This window comes from Hylobates moloch, unplaced genomic scaffold, assembly GCF_009828535.3.
Source record: "Hylobates moloch isolate HMO894 unplaced genomic scaffold, HMol_V3 SCAFFOLD_9, whole genome shotgun sequence".
In the NCBI taxonomy this organism is placed as follows: domain Eukaryota; kingdom Metazoa; phylum Chordata; class Mammalia; order Primates; family Hylobatidae; genus Hylobates; species Hylobates moloch.
This window is the reverse complement of record NW_026652284.1, coordinates 2,590,071-2,596,070: the sequence shown is the minus strand read 5'-3', so window position 1 is coordinate 2,596,070 and position 6,000 is coordinate 2,590,071. Positions and strand designations below refer to the sequence as shown.

Here is a 6,000-nt window from a genome sequence, read left to right as displayed (position 1 = left end):
TAAATAAATGAATAAATACCTAATAGATGTATGAACAGATATATTTCTAATGAGTGAATAAGCAAATATCTCATGAATACGTGGACAAACCGATAGCTAATGAATGAATGAACAAATGCATATCTATGAATGGATAAAGAAATAAACATCTCATAAGGGAATGAACGAGTGGATGTATATCTTGTGAATGAATAAACAAATGCATATCTAGAGGCTAAGGGTGGCCCCTTCCAGCCCGTGAACCCATGACATACCTTCAGCCACAGATTTTCTTGAATTCTGATCCCCTCAACTTAGAACATGTGCCTATTATTTAGGGCATGTCTTGGAAATATTTTATCAGCCTTTGCATGTGGCTTGAGTAAGTGGAATCAGACGTGAAAGTCACACACGTGCACACACACGCGTGCACACACACGCTTCCATGATGCCCACAGGCTCCGGGCAGGGCTGTCTGCAGCTGTGGTTCCAGCTGGGAGCCTGGCTTCTGAGCCTGTGCAGCTCCTTCCTGAATCTGAGGGGGGAAAGCCTTCCAGGGCTTTCGTTTCTCCATGGATCCCAGGGAGCATGTTCTCATCCCCATGCTCAGAGCTGGATCAGGAATGATGCCTTGATCTGCCTTCATGTTGAATCCTAGTGCAAGGATCCTGCAAAGCTTCAGGAGCCAGACAAGAGCCCATCTGCCTGTGAGTGCAGGCTGGCTGCCCTAAAAGCCCAGAGTAACATGAAGCAGCTGCAGGAACACATCGGCACATAGCGAGCTGGTTTCTGCTGCTGCAATTATCCAATATTTATTGAATAGATTTCTGTTCTAAACATCCATACCTGGGTTACAGTTAATAGTAAGATGATAATAGTAGTCACTGATTTTCTGTAGTTGAGAAAGGAAATTGGCTTTAATGTGTCAAATACCTTCCTGCAAATGTCTCTAGAAAATGCTACGATATTTTCCATGTTAAATAAGAGTTCTGTGAAAGGGCTAACACAGGTGCACCTTTTGGAAGTCCCTGTTAACCTTAGATCAGGAGGCAAATGACTGTCACTACTTCACTACTTTTCCAGCACACCTGTCTTAGATCCCCATGTTCTGCCAGTTTGGAAAACGCTGGACAGTCCTGGCTGTCGTGCTCAGGAAACTACAAGACAAGTTCCTGGCCCAAACCTCAGGGAAGGGGCTCTGTGGGGGGTGGGAGGGCTGTGGTTCCTGGTAGCCGTTGACAACTCAAACCTCTCCAGAAGCAGGAGGTGGCATTTGTGGCCATTTGTCTCAACAAAGGATCCCAAAGTGAGGCTCCAGGACATTCCACTGAGGCGCTCAGCTTCTGCGTGCACCCACAGGGAGCTTCCATTGGAAATGTGCAGGAGCAGAACCACGGCCTCCCAGTGAGGCCTATTCCACACGCAGGTCTGGCCTCCTGCCTCCCTGGCTGTCCTGGGGGACACAGGCATGCACGTGACCTTCACAGGCCTCCCCAGGAAGAAGGGAGTGCTGGCTGGCTGCAGTCTGTCCCAGGTGACTCAGGGCAGGTGTGCCAGTCGGGACCAGCCACGTCGCAGCTGCGTGCCCCGATGTCAAACGTGCAGCGCTGTCCCTGCCCGCAGTTACTGTTCAGCGTGACCATGCTTAGTAAATCCCACTCTGAGATTTATTTCCTGTCTTTCTCTTCTCGTTCCTTTTCTACTCAGTCATGGGCCTTTACCAAATAAATGATTAATTTTTTCTTGCCCCTGGAACCAAAATGTTCCCATATTTTTGACTAGGATATTCAAAGCCGCCTGCTTTCCACCCTGCCCCAGGTTTAGGTTGGCACAGGGCATTCCCTTTTGAGCTCCTTCTGAATTCCCACTGCTCTCTGTCCTTAAATACCCTTGAGAGTTAAGTCCCAGGCACCCACTAAGAAGCAGGTGGTCGCTGCATGATGGACGGAGCAAGTCACCCCCTTGATGTGGGGAGGGGGACACCTGTTCATGAGAAAAGTCAGGTTTCTTCTGTCCCCAAGACTTTCCACCCACTCGTGGGGGCCTGGGGGGCCTCTGGACAGGCACTCAGGGAGCAAGAGGAGATGGCTTCAGGGGGCGGAGATGGTTCCAAAGGATAAACCCCACAAAGGGGATGGTCACCCACACCTTTGACCAGTGGCTCTCCACTAGAGCGACTCTGCTGCCCAGGCAGACACCTGGCGGTGATATCTGGAGACACTTTCTTTTCTTTTCTTTTTTCTTTTTTTTTTTTTTTTTTGAGATGGAGTCTTGCTCTGTCACCAGGTTGGAGTACAGTGGCGTGACCTCGGCTCACTGCAACCTCTGCCTCCTGGGTTCAAGTGATTCTTCTGCCTCAGCCTCCCAAGTAGCTGGGATTACAGGTGCACACCACCACGTCCAGCTAATTTTTGTATTTTTAGTAGAGACAGGGTTTCACCATATTGGTCAGGCTGTTCTCGAACTCCTGACCTCGTGATCCACACTCCTTGACCTGCCAAAGTGCTGGGATTACAGGCGTGAGCCACGGAGTCCGGCCTCTGGAGACATTTTCAATCGTCGTCAACACTCGGGGTGGCCTCGGGCACACTAAACACCCCACAGTGCAGGGCCAGAGAATCGCTGCCCACGTGTGAACAGAGCCAGCGGGGAAACTGCTTTAAGCAAAGGTCGGAACAAAAGATTCCGGGAAGAAGAGGTCCCCTTGTCAGGGAGGCTCCATCTGGAGCCCCATGAGGCTTCAAGCGTGGCCGCTCTGGCTGGTTATGGGGCCCTGGGGCCGTAGACGGAGCTGCCATGTGGATGCAGAGGTGCCAGGGCAGGTGCTGGCTTGGGCTTTCCCATGCAGAGACCCCCATGATCCCTGGAACAGCCTAGGGAGGCCGGGACTCTTGCAGATGAGCAAACCAAGGCACAGGGAGGTGCAGTGATTTCTTCAGGATGCCACGCGGACGGGCGGCAGGCCTTGGGTCCACGCCCGGGTTTCTCAGCCGCTGTGCCAGCAGCTTCTTTATGAACACCCAGGGGTTTGCTCCAGGGGTCGGGGGCTTCCCGCCTTCTCCTCTGGTTCCTGAGAACTGTGACAGCCTCAGTGAGAGACAGCGACTCTATTTCACACTCAAAACCCTGGAGACGGCCTTGGAGTCAGATGAGCGCAATTATTGGGGTAATTCTGACTCTAGAGAGGGGGATGGAAGAGGAGAATCCTGCCTCATTCTGCGAGGTGGAACTCCTTTCCTCAGCTCCCGGGAGACCACAGCCAGCACGTGGCCAAGGCCGGCGTCCCCAGCACACAGGGACCGTTACTTTCACAGAATGCCCGTTTGAGGAGCACTGGTGGGTGAGCGAATGCCAAGTGCGGGTGTCTCAGGTGACAGGTGTGCACGGGGCAAGAAGAGGCCGGAGAACTGGGCAAAGGGACCTCCGGCTGCTGCCGCCACGTGGGCAGCTCCAAAGGGCATCGTCTCCTGTATCACGCCTGCCCGGTGACTTAGTCACAAACGTGCCTGCTTCCCCTTTAAAACCGTCCGTGGAAATGCTCTGGCCTCTGGGGGAAGCAAAACTTCACTTCTCTGCCATAAACAAATGCCAATGTTCCCGAGGTCGTAAAACTCGCCCTTAGCAAGGAACCTGGCTGGGCCGAAGCATCCGGGGGTATGCGCCGTGGGGAGCTCAGCGGTGGAATTAACCAAATGACCTCGCATTTTGTAGCTGCGAATTTCTTTCCAAGTCATAAAAAGGGATCAACGGCGCTGGGCTACGACGTTTTCTGGGTAGCACTTTCAGAGATGGCAAAGGGCGGGGCTGGCGGGTTGGCACCGTGAGAAGGCGTCCCCCAAAGCTCCCCGCACCAGGACACCATCCTTCTTGGCTAAGCCCCAGCTGTGTCTCCTCTGCTCTGTATCCCATGGGCCTTTTCCACCTTCCTGGAAGCAGGTCCATGCGGGGACATGCTGGTGGCATTGCTGTCCTCTATGTCACCTCTCGGACAGGTCCTCTGGGTCGCCGTCTGCCCGCCCTGCTTCCTGGGCCGACTGGGCGCCCATGGTCATCCCTTTCTACTCCACCAGCTGCACAGGTCCCAGGTGTCAGGCTGTGTCTCCCTCTGCAGAAAACTCAGATTCTTGACTAGCCTTGGGCCAGCTGGTGCCATGTGACCTTGCTGGGCCCATTTCACGGGGTGGCTCACTCTTTGCCATGCCAGCCTCGCTCTGCCCCTCTTGCTCAGATGCCACATCTGGGAAGCTGCTGGTCCAGGCATGGGTCCCAAAGCCTCAGACCCAGCTCACTCTAGGCCACGGGTTCCTACAGGTCCTCAGTGAAAGGGCTGGGAGGGGTGTGTGTACAGGAGCGTGGGAAGGCATGCGTGTGCGTCCGGGGGGTGAGCAGACTCCGGAAGGGCCACGTGCGCCTTCTAGTCACTCAGCAACATCACTTTCTGAGAATGCGTGAAGGCGTGTGCATCTATCCAACACCGGGACCTCACGCCTACACTCCAATCACTTCCTGTCTCGGAGCTGCCTGGAGGTCACACCTTCTGCACCAGACACGCTTTCGGGACCCTCAGTGCCCCGAGAGGAACTCCGTGTTGCACACACAGCAAATACACGAGAGCTTGCTCATCCCCAAGGGCGTGGGTCCAGGCCCACTGGTGGTCTCTCTGGGCAAGGGCCCTCTGTGGGGGTTCACAGGGAGGATCTCCAGAACAGTGACCTGGCCCAGGTCAGTGTGGGCCACCGGCTCAGTTTGGGGTGTTGGTTCTCCCAGAGTAGGTTCACCCCAGCTCTGTGGCCTCCGCCAAGGGGACTTGCTGAGAAAATGGGGGCACCAGGACTAGTTGGGGCACCTCTGCTGTGAGCACCGGTAGTGGGGAACGCAAGTAGGGGGCCGTTAGCCCCGGTCTCGCCCACACACAGCTGGGAGGGCAGAGCCGGGCCGCGCTGCTGTTTTCTGCAACGCCCTGAGTCAGGGCAGGGGGCTGGGGGCTCCTTCGGCATTCAGATCCCTGGGAGAGGGTTAATTTTGTGGGATCTGGAGATTCAGGTGGTTCCATCCAGTCCATGCCGCTGCACCGGCTTCAGGGTTGAGAGGTGGGTGAAGAGGCAGGGGATGCAACTTGAACATCAGACCAGCTGCTCCTGGGGCGATGACCGAGGCCTGGCCAGGAAGTCGGTTCTGGCCTCGCCCCTGGAGTGCCCAGCCCCCAACCTCACACATACCACGTCCCCTTTACCTCCACCAAGCCCGCCCTCATAACCAGATTCCACTTCCTTCTTAATCCTTATTTTCTTTAAAAAAATGGATTACGAAAATCTCATCTGGAAAATTAATTAATGTATGAATTCAACAAATATTTACTGAGCACAGCACTTTGTTAAGTATTTATTTTCCTATGTAACCTGCTGTGCCCTGTCCCCCACCTCTGTTTTCCTGGCCTTTTGGGTTTCTGGCTGGTCCATTTCTGTATTTCATGGGTTTCTCTCCTCCTTCCAATAACATTCTTTTCTAATTCAGCCATTAGGATACATTTCTTTCCTATGCAGCTGGCCACACAGGCACATCTTACATCTCGGCATTTTCCCGGGTGTAAGTGGAGTGACCGGATGGCTGATGAGGGGCAGTCTCCCCGGCGGGGTGGGTGCTCTGGTGAACTTGGGGCCGAGGGAGCTCAGAAGGCGCCTTGGGGGCTCTGGTGAGTGCCCCGTGGCTGTACTGTTCCTGCTGCCCGTCAGGGGATTATTTCCAGTGCCCCCTTCCCCTTCTGCCCCTGGCCCCCAGCTCTAGGTAAGAACATACTCTGAGAGCAGCCCCGCCCCCACCAAACAAAAGTGAACTTGCCCACCCTTCCCGGGAAGGGGACGGGAGCCTTTCACGGGCAGTGAATGGGGCCCTCATTTAGGCCGCATTATACCCGGGCCTGCGTTTCCCCTTCCCTTCTTTACCCCATTCAGGGGACTTCTGACTTCAACTAATTCGATAACAATCCCGCGGGGCCTTCCCAGCTCCCCATTCGGAGCACAT

At 54.5% G+C, this 6,000-nt stretch overlaps 1 protein-coding gene across 1 annotated transcript in view; it reads right to left on the bottom strand.

The window, feature by feature from the left end:
• Positions 1–6,000, bottom strand: part of PRDM16 (PR/SET domain 16) — a 238,905-nt gene that overhangs the window by 214,322 nt on the left and 18,583 nt on the right. The gene's annotated exons all lie outside the window — the stretch shown is intronic.